Below are 21089 nucleotides of genomic sequence, written 5' to 3' on the forward strand. Positions count from 1 at the left end.
CAGAGGTCTCCAAAGCAAAACTTGCTCTTGAAAGTTTTGATTTGACATTTGATGGAGGAATGAATGTAATACTACTGAGGCTCTGTTCATAGAAGGGAGTTCTTGAGAGCAGAACAATTAGACGTGGAGGTTTTCTACTCTGAGTTTAGATCTGGAGGCCCTACGTAAAGCTCAGGTCCTGCAGTTGTCTTGCCCAGTCAGATTTCTAAGTGTCAGCCCCACCTATTGCAAATTTTAGAGAATAATACGTCAACTTTGTAAAGAAAAAGAAACAGCAAGTTTACACAGACTTTAAATCACACTGAACACTTTGCAGTAAGTCTCACCAGGTAACAATACTGCTTTGCCACATGTCGTCTCCTTGACCTGCCAAGGTATAGAAAGCTTTGTAGAAATAATAACTAACAAAGACGGGCTGGGCAAGTGGGTGGTTGGAACATTAGCTCGTCAGAGCTCTTTCTGGCCTTGGTGTTGAGTCATTTGAGGCAGACACTGGGTCAGATTCTTGATTCTTGTGTGCCTGTTTGTCCCTTGGAATGAGGGGAAGAAAGGCAGTACTTGGCACCAAGACAAGGTTCACGAAGTGCTTTAAGTGCCTGAATTGAAAGGCTGTAACATCAAACAGAAGTGGATAACATTCTGTTTTTACGGATGGCATGAATAAGAAGCATAGGTGATCTGACTGAAAACAGCTCTGCGTAAGAGTTTTTTTTTTTTTTTTTTTTTTTTTTTCAGAAATGGGGGATGATTGGCAGAGGCCGAGAAGGCAGGGATGTCATACACCTTGGCCCTGGCCACTGTCACTTGGCATCTAAGGGACAGCATTAGAGCTGGCCTCAGACCCTCACGGGCACGGAGGCGTAAGAGAAGGAGGGCAAGCAGAGGGATAGCTCCTTCTCCACTTTGGGAACCCTACGACATCTGCGGAAAGAACAGACACCTCGGGGACCGTTAATACGAATTTAGAGAATGTGTCACTTTGGGAGAGATGATAAAATGCAAACACCAGGGCAAGAAAGGGTCTTTGTTTACTTTCCCTTTTCCTGGTATATGGCTAAACAGGTTAAACACCTGTGTGAAGAGGGTGCTTCAGGGACACCCTCCTACTCGAACTGTTCATGGGCGTCTTGGAGATTGCACTCCTCTCCTTGTGCGGTGATCAGTCGCCTCTTCATCACTGGCGAGGCCGGCAGCGAGGAGCAGGGCCTTCACCTGCAGGTGTTGCCATGGCAGAGGACACTTGGAAGAGATTCAAGCAACATTAAAAGGCAAAAGTGAAAATGAGAGTAGAGAGAAAATAGAAGCTTGATTTAAGGAGACATTTGAGTGGATCAAATTGCCTCCCTCATGATGGCCAAACTCCAGATCAACCCTACTTTTTTCCTCCTGACTTCTGAGCCTCTCTGAGTCCTGGTAATCTGGCACATAAGCTGACTTTGTTTAAAACTTAAAAAAAAATTTTTTTTAAATATAGCAAGATTTATTTTTAACACACTGTAAAAATTATTCTGCCCCTAGGAGACACGGTTTGGTTTCTTAATCCAAACAGAATTAAGAAATTATGAAATGAGAATTGGTTTATTGACTCAGTAAAACAGTTTCTTTTTCCCTTTTCAAAAATTAGCTAGCAAAGTAGTCCGTTTTATCTGCTATGCTGGGTTTTTCCTCTCATCCCTACCTTCTTTACTGCCCATGCAGTTTCTCCAGGAAGCCAAGCCACGTTTCTTCTGTGTCACTCAGATTTTGCCTCAACTTTCACTTGGTTGGCACATGGAACTCACTTTTCTCTTTCTTCCCACTTCTCCATTTTGGCCTATCATACAGAATAATCCGGTTTATTTACTAAGCACCCACAGAACTTGAAGATATTTATAGTCAGATTTTCTACAAGTCATTGTTCTCAAAGTTAGAAAACTATATATCTCTCTGTATTTTAGGAATTTTCCATTAAAGCCAGTGACAGATTCCCTTTTTTCACCCTGGTTGGTTAATTCCCTTTATATAGTCAGGTTTATAATAATAATAATAATAATAAAATATGTGTTGACTGCATAACCAGTGGCAACAGTTTCTTGGGGAGGGCGGGTGGGAGGAGGCCCTGGGTATGGGTGCTATGTCCAAGCTCCCCAGGGTTGAGGAGTCCTGTGCTGGAGGTGCATGGGAAAGCAAAGCCTGTTCCAAGGTAGATAGTAAATATTTAATACATACTAGTTTCCTGAATTTCTTCTGAGTTCTTAATAAGAGAAATGTGCCATGCCTCTAGCTGTGCTTTCTCTAGCAGGGCAGAGAGAAACGTGGGGCTCATCTAGGTCTTGGGAATATTGGGGTGGGGAAGCTTGGAACTGGGAACATCTGTAGGACTCTTCTTGATGTTCCCTTCTGAATTGGTTGAGAAAGATCAACCCACTCTTAGCTACTATTTCTACTAGGAAACAGATTTGAAAATAGGATGATGTTTTTTAAAGCGTAAGGGCTTGCAGATGACTCAGATGTGTACAGTGAGACCGCATTGTTGGGAAGCACTTGTGCTGGACAGAACCATCTTCTAGAAATTGGAGTTACCTGATGCTCTCTGGGCCTTTTGCTTCCAGGTCGTTTCTGTGTTCCCTGGAAAACTGAAGAGAAAGTGTCTTTATAATGAATCTTTTCTTATATGATCTGGCATGTGATTAACCTTGCTTGGCTTTCATCTTAAAAGTCAGTTCAGGTAAACAAAGGACCTTCCTCAAGAAAGGTCAGTGGGAGGGAGGTTGCCCTGTGACGTCGTTCTGAGCTAGAACCTGGAGGGATCTCGTAGGCCCTATGATGAGAAAATGTCATTTACATGGACCAGGAGAGAAAAAGGCATAAAGAGAAATGAAGGGGGCCTGGCCCTGAGATCTGGTTCTCTTACATCCAGAGGTTAACGTAGGTCCTCAGTTTGCTCTGTGCAAAGAAAATAGTCTCCAAAGTGAGCGCCGATACTACCATCTTTTGACATTTGAAGGTCAGCATGGTAAAATTTGCCAATGCATTTTTCTAGCTGTTGTTTACCTCGAAGAAGTTATGGACAAAGATTGTCACAGGTTTTCTGAATATTCTAATCAAATTTTGATCTGGTTGTACTGTCTAAGCTACCGTCGATACGTCGACGCGTTATGTGTGAAGCTGAGGCACGAGAGTGACTAACAGCCACTGAGCATCTCCTTTATTCCACGGTCACACTGTCTTACAGTAAGGCCCAGAAGTTCTTTGATGGGACAACAAGAATTAATGCCAAAGTTGAATGAGTTACAGCCGCTACCACCTAATTAAAATGATTTTGTGCCAGTTGCTTTTGTTGGGCTGGATCCACACATAATATAATTTTAATCCTGTTTATATACACTCTTGGGATAGATTTGAGATTAGCATTGCCATTTAAGTGAGGTTAATCAAGCATACTGTATGCAGCTTTTATTTCTCCACTGGATGTGAAAGGTGACCACTGCTGATGGGTCACCCAACTGCCCGCTTACCCGATTAACAAGAAAGAGGTGGTTTTCAGTGTCTGATCATTAACCCAGCCTCAGCCCCAGCGACACTTTCTGTCTAGTCCTTGGAATGGTGCAGCTGTTGTCAGTCACAGAGGAGAACTCCAGTTAGGAACCGCTTTGCTTTGGCTGTGGCTACATGCCTCCACACAAGGGGAGGGGGAAGAGAGGAAAAAAGAGAGACCAAAAAAAAAAAATACAGCTCCCCTAAAAAGCAAACACCATTTTTTGTATGCCTGGCTCTGTTTATGTATATAAAATGGACATTATGGTGGAGTGAAAAAGACCCTCGTAAAAATCCTTCTTGAAAACTATTGTTGCTGACAGCCGTGACCTCTGTGAGTCTGCATGTTTACCCATAATTCATAATTAACAAAGACATTAGAACTGCCACAGGAGAATTCTGGGCTTTATTTCTTTCTAACTGGGCAGTACTAATGCTGGAAGTGCTCCCAAATCAGTGATTTAACATTTCAGGAAATCTTGGAGAGGCAGCAGAAGCCTCCTTATATAGCTCATACGCTGGGACTTTGGTGATACAGATACGGCCGAGATAATTATTCAGCTCTCGTTATTGCTGGAGCTCTGCACCTGATCCCCGAGCCATTAGAGCACTCTGCAGGTTATTACAACTATCAAACATCAAGGTCTCTTTTCTAGTCTCTTGACTGTGTGGTTATCATTTTACTTCTTTTAAATCCCCCATCTGCATAGAAAGCCTCTGTGTTTTTTACTGAGATCTGCTCACAGCCTTCCCCCCACCCCTTTCTTTATTGCTCCCCAAATGGAGCCCTTTTCTTACCAGCACATTAGCATAAAAATATAAACCTCATGCTTCTCCAGTTGTATTGTTTTTATACCCTTTCTCTTGTTTGATTTCCTCTTTGAGGCTGTGTGCACCTACACTTTAATTTGGGAAGCAAATGAGTCAGTAGAAGAGAATTCTCTTGAGCTCAAGGAAACCACGATAATATAATTTCAGATGATGGGAGCTGTCAGGGCCCATGTTTAACCTTCTGCTTAGTTGAGGGCCCTCTTGACTTTATTGTACGTTTCTGCCCCTTGATGCTCTATTTCAATGGTACCCCAAAATAGCAAATTACAGGAAACTATACTGACAATTTTTTTAAAAAAGGTGTTTTGTATCGTGGACGTATTTAATGACTTACTACTTTTTAATCCCCTCACTGGCAGGTGTACCCTTGGAATTTAACATGAAACACTTTCTTTGATAAAATGCATTTTCAGTTTTGGTCACGGAACCTAGTGGCGCAATAAGTTTGCTTCTAATACTTTCCTAGACTATGCCATGATTGAAAACAGCTCCGAATATTCTGGGCACTGTGTCAGCTATCTAGGGGCAGGCAGTCACTTATGATATATACAGATTATACTATAAATTAAGAGTCTGAAGCAGACCTCTGTGGATTGCATCTTAAGTGAAAACAAGTTGCTATTTCTGGATGTTTTACACACCTCACTCCCCTTAGAAATCTTTATTTTGTGTGTGATCTCCACCAAACACCTGTAAAAATGGCCTCCCACCCACTGCAGGCCTATCGAATGAAAAAGCTAACCCACAAGGGGTGAGGGCAGTCACAGACAGTATGGTGGGGCTAAGAAACATATGGCTTTCTCACTTAATATTGCTGCACAGTCGTCCCACACCATATTCCCTTAAATGGGCATTAGCTCCATCGCCAAATTAGCAGACTATAAAACAAATGAAAATAGAGGCATTTTTTGGTGTTGCAAAAAAGAAAAAAAAAAGAACCCCCAAACCATGAAACATGACTTAACAGTGTCTATCCATTTTGTGTGTGAGTGCGTGTGTGTGTGTGTGTGTGTGAGTGTTACATCTAAAAAAAGAAATACAGAGAGGTGTTAAAGATAGGTAGTGTTTTTACCGTGAGCAGTGCAAGTTTAGCAATTAAATGCTTTAATTTGTACTTTGCTTCATCAGCCTATACAAAGAAACTGTCTGGTTTTTCTGACTTATGGATGAGATGGGTTCCTTTTAGGATCTCCTCCTGCCCCTTTCTACTCAGCCAACAAGGTTTTAGATATTTAAAAAATTATATTATATAATTACATTAATTATATAATTATAATTATATTAAATTATATTCTCCTCTTTCATTAACTTTGCATGTGTATTTTCTTCCTTAGGAACTAGGAGCATGGACTTCAATAATATATGTATATGTATAAATTAATGTAGGTTAACTATAAAAGTAAATCAGTATGTCATATTTGTTGTGAATTAAGTTTTCCCATAATCAATGACAGTGATAAGAATGCTTCAGTCAGGGAACTTTGTATTACTGTGGAATCATTTGAATACTACCAGGGATTCCCCATTTTGTATGTACTTTCATTTTTGCTACTATATGCAGTTCTTATTCCTTCAAATACAGTGATCCTTACTTAGTATTAGAGTTTTTGAGTTGAAATATTTCTAATTATGTAGTCTAATCCTCTAGTGAGAAAATGGACTCAGAAAAGCCAGATAACTTGCTGAAAGTCATACAGTTAGCTAGTTTATGGCAGACGTTGGTTCTGGTCTCTTGACCCTCATTCTCTTTCTATAATACATTGCTGCTTCCAATAATTATATAATTATTGATATCCTCAAAGCAAGGAAAAGCACTCATGAGTGTTCCTTCCAGAAGAAATGGTGATTTGTTCTTAGCCTTCCATTCTCTCATTGGTGAGAAAAAATGCATAAATTTGCAAGATGGTGGGCCAGCAATATGGCAAAGGCCTTTTCTTTGTATGACAACCAACTGACCCCTAAATGAATTGAACCTATGACCCCCTTCCTCATTAGCTCCAAAAAAGCTAACTAGCCCAGAAACAATTGTTACAAGCAAGCTACAACACAAATCCACCATGTTATTCCTGTGGGATTAATTAGAGAGCTAAAACAATGCTTTATCTTTGAAAGACATACAAAATCATATTGCTGTGTTCTTCTGGCTTGTGAACCTCTTGAAACTGTATGCAAAATTTTATGTAAGAGCAAATATACATTGCTCTGGGGAGAGGGCTCCAAGTTTTCATAAGATTTTCACAATATATGTGTGTGATCCAAAATAGGTTAAAAAAATTGTTCTATTTCATGCTCCAGTGATTTGTGCTGATGTCATCCCTGGTGTTGGTACCCTACCAAAAACAAGAATTGCATTATGCTTCACTAAACTGGAGGAATATATTATTTCTATTTTTTCCTTGAGGAGAAAAGAAGGAATAAAAAGTAAATATACACATGTGGCCCTTATAATTAGCACTAAATCAAAAAAGACTAATTTGGGATATTATGACAATTTAGTTGATGCTAGTTTGAGCAGAGATGGATATCACCCAAATCTTGAGCGCTGACTTTTGTACACAATGAGAAAAACAAGGCTGCAGACTTGAGTGTGAGGAATACGATGGTATCCAGGCTAAGGAGAGTAGAACAGACAAAACATAAAATACTTGAATTATCTGACAGCATCTTTAACTTATGTAGATGCTATGTAAGAAATAAATTGTCAGTAGGACCTTTCTAGTCATCAGGGGGTTAAAGCACTATAAAGAAACTTGCATATGTACTTTGTTATCCAAGAGACAGATAGAGAGATGTCGTTCTACTGATATATTACATAAATCATGGTGCCAGCCAGAAAAACAACAGATGACCAATTTGTACAAAGCATTTTTTCCTTATGTTACATTTATTTAAAATACATTAAATCGTTGTGCTAAAATCGAGGCAGCTGGCAGTCCAGGCAACCTTATAAGATTTGCGTTTTCTGGAGCCAGGCCCATTCATTTAGAAAGGTGGATCCGTTGGGCTAGTGTATTTGCTTAGTCATATGCCAAACCCTTGGGGAGCACAGGTAGTCCAGAATTTACCATGCATTCATTTTTTGTTTTTTATCAGAAATCTCTTGACAAATGGAAGTCAGATGGTTGATACCCATTTACTCCCAAGTGAAGTCACTAATTAATGGTAACAAGGCTCAACCCAAAGAAAAAGACTCATATGGCATGGAATCTTAAAAATCTGGCCATTTTCCAGGGGCCTCTTCTCTCCTATTTCATGTTCCTTGACATTGATGTGACGCCTGGTTGACTTTAGGAATAGAAGTCAAGTCTGAGTTGAGTTGGTTTATGTTAAACTGATTCAAGCATGGTCCAAATTTGTAGAATTTTCGTGGTTGCTATTGCATTTTTTAGCCCATACCTTCATCAGATTCTTAATGGGACTGATAATGCTCTCAAAAAAATAAGAATCACTGGTAAGGGTTTTATGTACCTTCACTTAACCCAGCATCCAATGTCTATTGTCAACCACATTCAAAACTAATAGTGGATAAACCAGGGCCAGGGAAGAGAAGCCCATCTCAAGCGGTCCAGGCTTGCATGTCTAAGGCATTTTTAAGGACAGCTTAACCTCTAGGAATGCAGTGCTCTTCAGGGGTTGTGGTAGTGTGAACACCTACATAAATTAGTCACTCAAATGTGAAGTCGTTGGTTTCAACAAATTTTTTTCCCTGTTGGCCAATAATAGTCAGAAGATGGAAGAGATTTCTTCAAAAAGTTGAATCTTAAAAACCGAAGTCACCGAAAGTGATAGGATTCTATTTGAATTCAACAACTATTTTGTGTCATTACTGTATTCACAACATGCTAGGAACATATTTGGTAAATTTTTAAGGACTTAAATAGACTTTTTTTTCCTTAGGATACTGAATTAGAGCAAAAGAAAGAAATATAAAACAAAGTCTGTTCTCTCAGTTTATGATCATCATGGAGAGATTTGTATTTTGGGGAGACATGCAAACAATTAAAAAACAGTTCCAGACCTTGAATTGCGCCCAGTGTATGTCAAAATATGATAGATACAGAGAGGGCCATGACTGGTTAGAAAAAGGAGAGGTTCTGGAGATCATTAACCTAAAGAAGGCATTATGGAAGCTCTCCATAAGGGAGACTAATAGAAGAGGTAGGGATTGAAATACATTTGAAACCATAGAGAAGATTTTGATGTATAGGATTGCAGGAACATTTAATGGTGTTGGTTGACAATGAGACCATACTGATAGGTTTCTAGCACCACCATTAGAGTGAATATAAGGCAAATTTTATTTGTGAGTACTTAAAAAAAATAGGTTAGTGGCTTCTCACACTGGAGAAGGAGATATATATATATATAATATATATATAATATAAAAATAATTATATATATATAATAACAGGGAGAAAGGAATTGAAATTTTCTCTTTTAAAACTAAGGACTGCTGCAAAGTAATGGGGCCAGCCTTAAGGAACTGAAAATGTTTCCACCAAGAGTGAGCCCTGGAAAGGGCAGAAGTGAAATGCTCTTGAGAATTGTATTAGAGCTAGATCCAGAAGTGCTGGAATCCATGTCAGTAGAACATATTCATAGCAGGGTACCCAGGATTGGGAACGTAGGACAAGAAGATGCCCTCAATAGGTAGCTTTGGTTGACTTTCAAAAGATTGAGAACCATGGTATTTCTTATTTTCATCAACTAACGGATATGCTATTTACATACTGTTATTAGATCTATTACAATGTACATATGGAAAGAGTAAAGTGTGGTAGGATAAAGTAGGACATATGTGTTAATAAAATACCCCAAATTAGTAACCAATAACCTTGTGGAAAATTAAACTATTTATTAGAATCTGAATTGTTAATCAGTTTGAAATCATGCCCAGCCACTATTTTTTTCCCATTTGAATGTGTGATACATCTTGAAAATTATCAAAGTTTTAATGGCAAAAAGAAAGGAATTAGGTAGGTCTCAGTCTTCTACAAAGTGATCAAAATCAGAACTGTGGCCAAGTGTAAGAGTGTCAGTTTATTATAACATTGGTGTCTTTTCTTCCATCTCTCCCTCTCCCTCCTCTTATTCTTCCCCTCTCTCTGATGAGTTAGAGTTTGAATTCTTGAATTCAAAGGAGTTGTTTCCTCATGCAAGGGGACTGTATCTTTCTGCATCTTAACAAGATATAAAATTTTGAGCAATTTATAGTGAAATCAATAATCTCCTTCCTAGCTAGATACACCAAGCATGGTCAAGGACAACAGTAGAATATAAAGAAAAGTTCAGTGTTCAGGCTTTGGGGTCAGAAGGACTTGAACTTGAACCCTGGCTAGTTTACTTGCAAGCTATGGTCAAGTTACTGGGACTCTTTGAGTCTCAGTTTCCTTAACTGTGAAATGGGTATGATAAATCACACCTTATAGACTTGTGGAAAAAATTAAATAATATATGCAAAGCATTTCAAACAATACCTGGAAACACAGGAAGCCTATATTAATTGTACTTTTTTGATATGGCACTCACATCTGACTTTAGGCTTGACTCTTCAGTCATATCTATTATATTAGCTTGACTGTGGAACATCTGAGAGAAATTTTACCATCACTTTCACATAAAAAACTAAATACTAGGCTTTAGGAAATAGATCCTACTTAATTATTGACTGGGTCCTTGAGAAATAATTACTTAACATGTAGACTAAGCCGCACTGTGTATCTGATCCTATTGGAATCCTCCCATTCCTCTTTCTCAGCAGGGAACAACTCAGTCTTGCTGAACTGGCTGTGATATTCCAGAATTCCTAGTTGATAAATCCTCCAAACTGGTTATTGTGCACATTTGATAGCTATTTTTCTCCCTGACAATCTTAATATATGTTTTTATTATGTGCTATCCATGTCCTAAATGCTAATTAGCTAAGTTGGAGATCAAATAATTCTCTTGGGTATAGAATATGCATTTTTTTTAAGAAGTGCTCAAATAAACACTTACAAAATAGGCTAAAACAGCTTCCCTTACAAACTGGCCAGAATAGATATTTACCTGATTGACTGTAACTATCCTCAAAGATAAATCATAGATCTAAACTCTTTAAGTGGTATATGGGGACTAAACCACTAGAGTCAATGACAGTTGAGTAGCTAAGATCTCATGCCATGCTTTAAAGGTGAAACGCTTGACCAAAAAAAAAAAAAAAAAAAAAAAAATCACTGACTCTGTTTTAAGCTCTTTGGGTAGATAATGTAAACTGACATAAAAGCTAAATACAGTTCAGAGATATTGAGAACTTTCTGATATTTAGGTGAGATGATGCAATATTGAGCTTTAAAAAACAGTAGTCTACATGTATGCTTATTTGACAGTCTGAAATGTTTCCACGAGGCCGCTAGGACCATTTAGGTAGATAATACACAGAAGGAAATTTGCAGTTATGTCCAAACATACCTTTAGAGGACATGACATTCTCTAGTAGCTCTACCATTCTAATCTAACATGTCAACTTTTGTTCACGCTCTAGATTTTTTTTCACTCATTACCTCTCCATTTCATTTTTGTGTTTTCTATTCATACTCTCCAAAGCAGAACTATTTGCTTTTCAAATCCATCTTCCAAAAAAGGAGGCATCTTTATAGCTATGCTTAGGTAGAGACACTGGCTGAAAAAAAGCAAGGGATTTTGAAATGGGAGCCAAAGTATTCTGGCACTTGAACTGTACATCAGGGACTAGAATCCTAGACCTGTCCTTAACGCGCCTCGTTGTGATTAGTTGTTGTGGCCAGAAATGTGTAAACTCACTCTCTGTTTGAGGAACATGGGAATGGGCTCTGTTGCCGAATTTAGGCTCTGTTGCCGGTCCTGAGTATATTTGCATATCTTCTCGGGGCAATGGTCTCCAAAACAGAAGGAGTCCGTGTTTAAGGCTCTGCTTTTCTTTGGACCCTTTGTGGTGAAGGGGAGTTTTAGAAAAGGGGCAGAAAGCTCTCCAGCATACGGCTGGTTTTATCCTTCCTTGAACCTTCTTCACTGCCTGTCTTTAGCATCTTCGCTTCATTGCCCACGTGTCACCTGTGCTTAGCCATCAGGTGATATATCCTCTTCCATTCCAAAAACATTGATCTAAGTCTCCCTCCTTCCATTTTTTAATAAATCTTAGTGAAGCAATATAACATTCCAGGTCAGTCCTGTAGTGCTGTTCTGGCCTCGCTGGAGTGGCTGCTGCAGAGCACGGAAACTTGCTGGCACAATATTGCAAAGTGACTCTGTGGGGGCTGGACGACTTCCAGCCAGCAATGAACCACGGCCAAGAAACGCCAATATGGATAATGCAAACAAGAGAGATTTGGGGCACATTTCGATTTAACCATCTGATTTAATTGACAGAATAAATGCACCTGTCAACGGGTAATATTCTTGTGATTAGTTTTGGCTGTGATGATGAGATGATGTTAAAAGAATGTCAGAACAACCTGTCCTGGGACTCTTACAGGCAGTTTGAGTGAGGGAAGGTCAGTTTTTAGCTAGTTCAAAGGAGCAGGATTATCCTCTTGTAGTGTGAGGGTATTTTATGGAGACAGTGAACATTTTATTTGACATTTTCCCTCTGTGCTTAGCCTTCACCACAAATCAGACCAAGTAGGGGATAGAGGCACGTGGAAGTAATTGGCTTTTGAATCAGTCTCTATGGCTACTGGGGATAGGTCTCATTTGGAAATGGAAACTCTTAAGTATTAAGCCTAAGGCTGCACCTGAGTGGTCTTACCTTACCCCAAATTGTTGTTCTTTTGCTGCCGGACTACGCAATTTAAATAGAATTTCAGGGGGGTGAAAATTCAAAGAGGGCTTCAGTTGAAGTCCTGCTTTCTTCAGAGAAAATGTAATTTATGAACTTAGAACAAGTATTTTAATTAATACTCACTCGGTCCTTCATTAACCCTTTGCAATCTCACCCCATCTCTTCCCAGGAAACCTTCCTTCTGATGTTGCTGATGACCGAATCAGCAACTAATACGTTTCTCGTGGCTCTCCATGCCTGATCTCTGTGCTATTGAACCCTGTTGATCTTTTCCTCCTTTTGGAAACTTTCAGTTCCCTGGCTTTCCTGACTGAGCCCAGGGCTCCTCCAGGGTTCGCTCACTCTTTACCTACTCTATGAAGCCACTGTCCAAACTCTTAGGTCTGGCCACCTTCTATTTTCTCTTCCCATTTTTCCCTTTGAAGATTTCCGCCCATTCCTATGGTGTTCCTCTTCCTCCTTCCACAGATACCTCCTAAATTTACCTTCTAGAACAAACTCTATACCTAATTACTGGTCACATAAGCAGTTGCTAGCAGCATGTACCCCAGATTGTATGATTTTTTTTGAATTTTCCATTTCTATTGCTGATCATTTATTCCTGTTGTACCTACAATCTCTAAATCATGAAGCTAACTGTTTTAGAATAGAAGTCTTTTTGAATATCTGATGAAGGCTATGGATTTTCTTCTCAGCAAATACTCATACACACCTATATTCAAGGGTGGTTTCTAAACGCTTTGAATTCTACCCATTAGCATGTTGAGGATTCACCATCCTTGGATTAATAACACCTACTTTGAGCATCTTAGAATTCTTTCTTTTTTCCCTACATCCAGCCAATGACCAAGTCCTGTAGAATAGTGTTTCTCAAAATCTGACTATAAGCCAAGAATCACTTGGATTGTCTCTGTCTTCCCCCGACTGAATCAGAATCACTTTGAATGAGACAGGGAAACATGTGCTATTTAAAACAGGCACAACATAGTTTATAATCCACTGCTATAGATCATGCTTTTGCAGTACACCTTCCTTCTACTTTTTTCTTTACGTTCCCATTGCCAACTCCCTACTGCAGCTTTAATTACCTTTTACCTGGAATGCTGTAATAATTGCTACCACTATTGATTACCTACTTGATGCTAAGTGCTCTTCATACATGATCTTATTTAATGTTCACAAGTCCCTAGAAGATAGGCAATATTAACTCCTCTTATAGTTGTGGCAACTCAACTCAAGAAAGGTCAAGCAAGTTATTCAAGGTTACATAGCTAGTAAGTGGTATGCTACACTTCAAATCTAGAGTTACTGCTACTCACCGCTTCTCATTGCTGTAGTCTCTTGGCCTTTTATCTCTCTATATATAATTCTAGTTGTTTTCAAATTAATTTTACTAAAGAAAATTTCTGCCAATCTTTATAACAAATCATCTCACCTTCCATTGTATTTGTTTTTTTCCTTTCCTCCATCAGACCACAAGATCCTCAAGTTCATAGGCTGTGTCTGCCCTGATGTAGAGGAAGAACCCAGTAAATATTTTGAATAAATAATATCTTTACCTTTTAAGAAAACCTTAGTGATTTCCTGTTGGCCACTGACTAATTTCTAAACTGCTTAGGAAACCATCCAGGTTTTCATGTTACATTTCATCTCTCTTTTTCTTATTTAAATCTTCCTATGTTGTAGTCAAGTATACCTTCCCAAAGATGCTCTTTGCTAATTCAACTTTACTCCTTTTCCTTGCTATTCTCTTGTTCTAAGATTTGTTTCTGCTCAATTCTGTTATTATATATGACCAGCTTTTCAGGCCTTAGGATGGATAACACATTTCTGTGAAGGATTTCCTATTCTTCACCTATTCAGACTTATATTCAGACCCATTACAGCACTTTCTATTATCTTTAAGCTACTAGTTTTATTGTTTCTATTGCATATATTGTGTACACATATAATCTTGCCTATTAAATCTAACAACAGTGCAGTGTCTTATTCACATTTGGAACCCTTGCATATCTATAAAAGTACCTTGTATATAGAAGATATGTAACAATTTGTTGGAAAATTCAATGTGAGAAAATTTGGTAAACTAGTAGATGTGTAAAATATTATGTTTAAAGGATCAGAGATAAATATATATTTCTAACCAAGTATCTTCATGACTCTTAACATTATGCTCAATTCTTGGATGAATGAAGATCAACTTAAAAAGTTTTGGAGAAGACATCTTCGCTATGCTAAGTATGGATAGAGATCTAAAACGTCTTAAAACATGGTATTTTTGATACAACAAATGAATTACTAGTAGAGCCTGTAAGTCCCAGTAATCAGTAGCAACTGCAGATCTGCAAATTTCTCCAGGTTAGTATGTTTGAATTTTCACTTGCAGCCAGTATCCCAGTATCCTAGGCTTTAGGAAAAATTTGTTTTCATGCCTCTGAAACAGGCTTAAAGGCAAATCAACACTGATAATATGAGTGGACTTTGAGTCCCAAATATCTGTATGTTCTCTTGAATCTGGACTGACTCTGTTAACTGTCAGGGGTAATGCATAGTCAATGGTGAAATGAAGTGGATTTTAATCCTGGACACTAGAGTGAAAGATATAATTACTTTAAGATGTGCTTCAGCAAAAGAAAAAGGAAGATAAGCTCACAATTTAAGACGCATTAGTAATGTCTTAGGATCCCTAGAATTCAAAGGGCCACTTTTCAGTAAAACAACAAACACTGGAACGTTCTCTCACCACTCATAGCAATTAGATCTCTGGGATTAACCTGTCCAGCTATTGGATGACACTACCACCTCACCAACTTGCAGCTGAAAGTGAATTTATCTGGTTTTAATAGTGTTATAAAGAATGAAAGTACTCCAATGACAGGTTCAGAGACCTAATATACCACTAACAAAGGGTTTGGAAGGGCTAGGGCTGATTGCAGATGCTCTTGGTAGCAAATAGTTTTGAGTCTTATCTTGAGTCATTGATACCAGAGATTCCCATGAGGCCATTGGGCAGAGTGAATGAGGCCAAGCACGTCCTGCCGTTGCCACACTCTGCAACCGCCATCAGACCCAACTGGGTGAATAGTGGTGACTTAGTAGGGAGTTCCAGAAGTGATCACTGACAGATTCACAGATGGCCAAATTTACACGAGAGAGCAAGAGTGGAGACAACAGTGTAGGCAAGTCTCAAGAACAAAGATTACCTGTATATTATGTAGACATAACATTAAATGGATATATTATGTTCATAGTTGTTAGTTGTTGTTTGTCTCCTGGATTGTTGGGTGAAGGTGATAATCCATGTTTGGGTCACAAAACATTTTCTGTAAGGGACATTAAATTCGGTAAATGTTTAGGCTTTGTGGACCACACAGAGTCTCTGCCCCCCCTTTTTTCTCCTCTTCCTTCTCTACCTCTTTCTACTCATCTTTCTCCTCTTCCACTTTTTCTTCCTTCCTTATAAGAATTTAAAAACTATATTTTGCCCATAAGCCACACAGAACAGACCAGAGGCTGGATTTGGCCCATGAGCCATAGTTTCCTGACCCCTGTTCTAGGTAATCAAATATTATAGTAAGTGAATAGTCTCCATACCAACTGTGGATAGATTTATCATATTCACAGAATTTACATACAATACAATATTCCTACTAAACTTATGTGAACACTTATTTTTATTTTTGATTGTTTAAAATCTAAAAATACTTTATAGTAAGCAATATGAGAATCAATTACTGTGTATTAAAATATAATTATAGAAAATAATTTAACTTGGGTTAAATATATTTAACCCAAGCAAATATTAAACACTGTAAATATCAAAAAGTCACTAGTTTTAGTAGGAGAAGGGGCTCCAAAATGAAGTTTACTTTAATTTAAGATGTAGAGATATACTTGAATATCTGGTATACTCATTAATCACTGTCATAAAAAAATCCCACACAAACCTGTCCTGTGGCTGCCTAGCTTTTTTTTTTTTTTTTTTTTTTTTTTAAATGTGCTTTTCGGGTAAAAGTCATAGGTTTCTTCTCCATGTTTCTATCCTTGACCCCTTACCCATCTGTACTTCTAGTTCCTCTTTGTTTACCATAAAATTCTCTGTTAAAATTATTTTGCATGACACAGATGCATGAAGCATGAATTCTAAAGTGTAGAGTTGGTGTTTTATTTGATTCCCAAGGTTCCTGAGATAATAGCTTAAGTGAGTATATACTGATTTGTTTTCTTTCCTACTTTAAGTCAGAATATCCAAATATTGAAGGTAGAGGGCAAAGAATAGGTTAAAAATGTTTCTTCAAGTGGTTAGTATGCACTGGCCTTCTTAGTAGAAGTTGAAAAATGAGAAATGAAGGACTAACAGCTAAAATAAAAGGTTGAATGCATTATAAAAAATAATGGGAGAGCATGGAAATATGATTTGATAGTTTCCCCTACAGGATTGTATACAACCTCCAAAATAGTTTTCCATGTCGATACTCTTACTGCAACATTACATAAGAGAAGACATTGCCAGCCTATCAGATAACATACATTTAGAAGTGCACATTACGTGTGATAGGAATGGTCATTTTGAAATAAAATGGAGAAATGATTTCTTATATCTGAATGTGGTTACCCCAAAATTCATGCAAAGGATCTTCTTTCCTCAAATATTAATTGTGAAGCTACAGTGTAAATGGAATGACCCACACATTCACCTAAGCTCTGAACTGTGAGTGGATAATATTACCCCAGTCCTGAATTTATTTCATTGTATTTTATATTGAGAAGTGTCCTGCTATTTTTGATGCTTATTTTTGAGAATATTGTTTTTATGCTAGAGTTTCTTTCCCAAACAGCATAAAAAATGAATCTCTTATAGACAAATATGTACTGTTAAGTAGTAAGATAAGGCTGTTTCTAAGTATTCTTATGGAGCAGTCATTAGGGTTAGACAGTCAGAATGAGAGTAGAGGTGTCGAATTTTGGAAGTTATTTCCTTGTCTCTGGATCAGTGTACTTGAGACCAGGTTTTCACTGGGATTGGCATTAACATGACCTTAGGTTCATGTAAAGGAGAGAAATATTAGACCTTATTTTCCAATTTGTGTAGACAATGAGTTATCCCAGCCTCTAGGTTCCCTTGTTTTGGACCTAACATACTGTGCTTCTTCTATGTCCCAATTCTATGACAATCTGATATGGCACTTAGAAATTTGTTGACAGGTGTGTTAAGTTTGATATTGGAGTGCTATTTTTGCATTTCCATAGAGGGTTCTTAAAAACCAAGAACCTTTCAGACTCAAGAAAATGAAAATTTAAGGGCAAAAGGTACAAGTTGGTGCTTTTGAACAACTATGTACAAAAACATGCACCTGCATACCATGATACTGCAGACTCTCTCGTCAGTCTCTGCCTTTTCCACACATAAACTTTCTATGTTCAGCATTTTATAGTACTCTGAAAAGTTTGGAAGATTCATATTTTTCAAATTTGGGAGTTCCTAGAATAATGGTGTATATCAAAGAAGAAAAAATTATCCTTAAAAGAAGCACATACTTTAATTATCCTGGCAGATTGTATTTCCAATATTTAGGCCACTGTCATGGCCTAACTTCATCTCCAGAGCTCTCTGGATCTCCTAGAGGGTGGCATCTGCTTAAGGACAAGAGCAAGTGGAAGACACATGGCATCAAGGCAACTCTGTTAGATTCTCACTGAGCCAAGTTCAAGCTGCTCTTGCACTGCAAAGGAATGAAAGAAGAGTATGTCCAAACTGAATCTTAGCTTGAAGCTTTCAACTAGGATATGAATCTGCCCTGCTCACCTTCCAAAAAGCTAATCCCAAATCAGTTTATGGGATTAGTGCAGTAAATCACTTAATGGTATTTGAGGCATTTTCATGAGAACTAACTTCTGCTGGATGTTTTCTCTGATTTTATTCCACACAGTTAAGGTTCTTACTTGAACATCTTATAAAATACAAAGAAAGGGGGCTCGATGCCCTAAATGTTAAAGGGGACTTTAAGCCTCCAACTCTGATGTTACACATTTTTTAAAATAAAAAACCTGGTCAAACTCTACATAATCTTTTAATAAGCACCTATTTGTTCATGAGGAAGAGTATATATTCTGCTCTATGCTGTTATTTGAAGGAAAGGTCAATATTTCACAAATGTTTAAAAATTTACTCTGAACCTAGTGAGTGATAAGTTTGCCAGCACTTGATGTTTTGGCTTGATTTCCAGTTCTTAAAAGCAGGCTTAGAGAGGCAGCCTAAGTTGTGAAAGTACTCCAGCTTAAAAATGAAAGTAGTTAAACTTACCCAGTGAAGACAGTTTCCCATTTCCTGTCTGTCTTTTTCAGTTGCTTTCTTATGATCTCACCTCTACTCCTTCAGGAAACACTATTCAGCTATCTAATGTGTGCCTTCCTATGCTACTGTTTGTACTGGGGATGAATGACCCATGGTCCCTGAACTTGAGGAGCTCCCAGTGACCTATTTCTTGAATCAGTCTCAGTTATAATGCTTCATAGAATATATAGATTCTTCTAAATTTTGGTATGAAGCTGTTTGCTTTGAAACGGTTAGCCTGGTGATGGGTATTAAAGAGGGCACGTATTGAATGGAGCACTGGGTGTTATACGCACACAGTGAATCATGGAACACTACATCAAAAACTAACGATGTAATGTATGGTGATTAACATAAAATAATAAAAAAAATTAAAAAAAAGAAAAAAGAAATATAGGGCATTTTTTCCATTGATCTTGTTTCATAAAATTAGAGGCAGATTCCTTAATTTAAAAATTATTCTATTAAGGAGGGCACATATTGCCTGGAGCACTGGGTGTTATACTCAAACAATGAGTCATGGAACACTACATCAAAAACTAATGATGTACTGTATGGTGACTAACATAACATAATAAAAAAATAAATTATTCTATGGATGATTTCCATATTTGTCTGTCTAGAGTATTCTAGTAATTTTTATATTAATTTAATACATTTGGGGAATTTAAGTTCTTGTTTAAATGTGCGTGTGTATACACAATTTTTTAAAGATTTATTTGTGAGAGAGAGTGTGTGCGCACACCAGAGTGAGGGGAGGGGCAGAGGGAGAGAATCTGCAAGCAGACTCCCCACTGAGCGTGGAGCCAGTCCAAGGGCTCCATCCCATGACCCATGAGATCATGACCTGAGCTGAAACCAAGAGTTGCGTGCTCAACCGACTGAGCCACCCAGTTGTCCCTACATCACTTGTTTAAGGTGTACATATTCTCTCCTTTCACAATTCCATCCCCAGAACAATAAGGTCAGCTTCAACTTCCTCAGTTCTCTTTTCTTCCTTCCCTTCTTGGTGTTTATTAGAGCTGGACACAAATAACACTCTCTGTCATTTAAGTATTTCTGTGTTAACAAGATGGAGTTTACTCAGGTGATTTTCTTTATATTTTTGAGATTCTACTCTGTATAAAATTAATTAGCTCCCTCATAGTCATTTCTGATAATTTATAATGCTGTTTATCATGTTTATGAGCAACCTAATTGCTTTAAATCTATTTTGAAATTCATATAATTACATCAGAGTTGTATTGAAGTTTTCTGAATTAAGGACTTTATCAGTTTTTAGGCCATCTTAAAATTTGGTTTATTATCTCAAGCGAGGAATTTACATGTTATTTATAGTGCTGTTTGCATTCAATTGAAAAAGTGAAGAGAAGGCCAATTTGATAAAGTTGCATGAAAGATCCCCACAACACATCTTGTGGTGAGGTGAATAGTCTTCCATCCAGGCAAGTATCCTACCTTAAATTAATGTCATAATTAATATATAGGGCTTTTGTGGGAAATGAAAAAAATCTTAATCATGAAACAACTTTGGAATAAATGGAAATATATATGGTACATTGGGATGGGAAATGTTTATATAAAACCACAATCACTCGAATTGATAAGTAATTGTTATAAGCCTTTGTAATTAGTATAACTTACAATATATATATACTAGATTGCACAAATATTAAGTGCACAGCTTGAAAGATTTTTTTTTTTTAAAGATTTTATTTATTTATTTGAGAGAGAGTGAGCACATGAGAGGGGGGAGGGTCAGAGGGAGAAGCAGACTCCCTGCTGAGCAGGGAGCCCGATGCGGGACTCGATCCTGGGACTCCAGGATCATGACCTGAGCTGAAGGCAGTCGCTTAACCAACTGAGCCACCCAGGCGCCCCAGCTTGAAAGATTTTTATAAGTTGAATATATTCATCTAACCATTAGCAGTATTTGAGAGTTCCCATTGTTTAGCATTCTTGCCAATACTTGATATTGCGAATCCTTTTGATTTTAGCCATTTTCATGGTTGTGTAATTGTATAGCATTGTAGCTTTAATTGGCATTTATCTGATAAGTAATCATTTTGACTACCCCTTCATTTTCTTATTAGCCATTTGGATAAAATCTTTTGAGTGCTACCTCTCAGGTCTTTGGCCCATTTCTCAATCTTCTGTAATTTTCTTATTTGTAGAAGATTTTATATATTCTGGATAGGAATACTTTGTCAAACATATATATTGCAAATATCTTTTGCTATTCTGTTTTGTTTTCAAATATTTGGTGTCTTTTGATAAAAAGTTCTTAATTTAATGATGTTTGTTTAAACTGATCTTTTCATTCATGATTAGTGTTTTATTATCCCATTTAAGAAATTTTGTCCATGCTAAGATCATTAAGATATTCTATGTTCAATTATAGAACCACAACATTATAGGTCTTCACTGAAGAAAAAAATATGGAATTACTGGTTCTCTACCACAGATCACGATGAGATAAATAACATCTCAGAAGACCATATGAGAGATACGTAGACTGACCACTGCTCTAGTTAGAGATGACAAATATGAAACCTCATTACCATTCCTGCTCTTAGAACTCCAAATTATTTCCTTGGGTCAAGCCAGATT

The sequence above is a fragment of the Halichoerus grypus genome, chromosome 10, assembly GCF_964656455.1.
Source record: "Halichoerus grypus chromosome 10, mHalGry1.hap1.1, whole genome shotgun sequence".
NCBI classification, from domain to species: Eukaryota; Metazoa; Chordata; class Mammalia; order Carnivora; family Phocidae; genus Halichoerus; species Halichoerus grypus.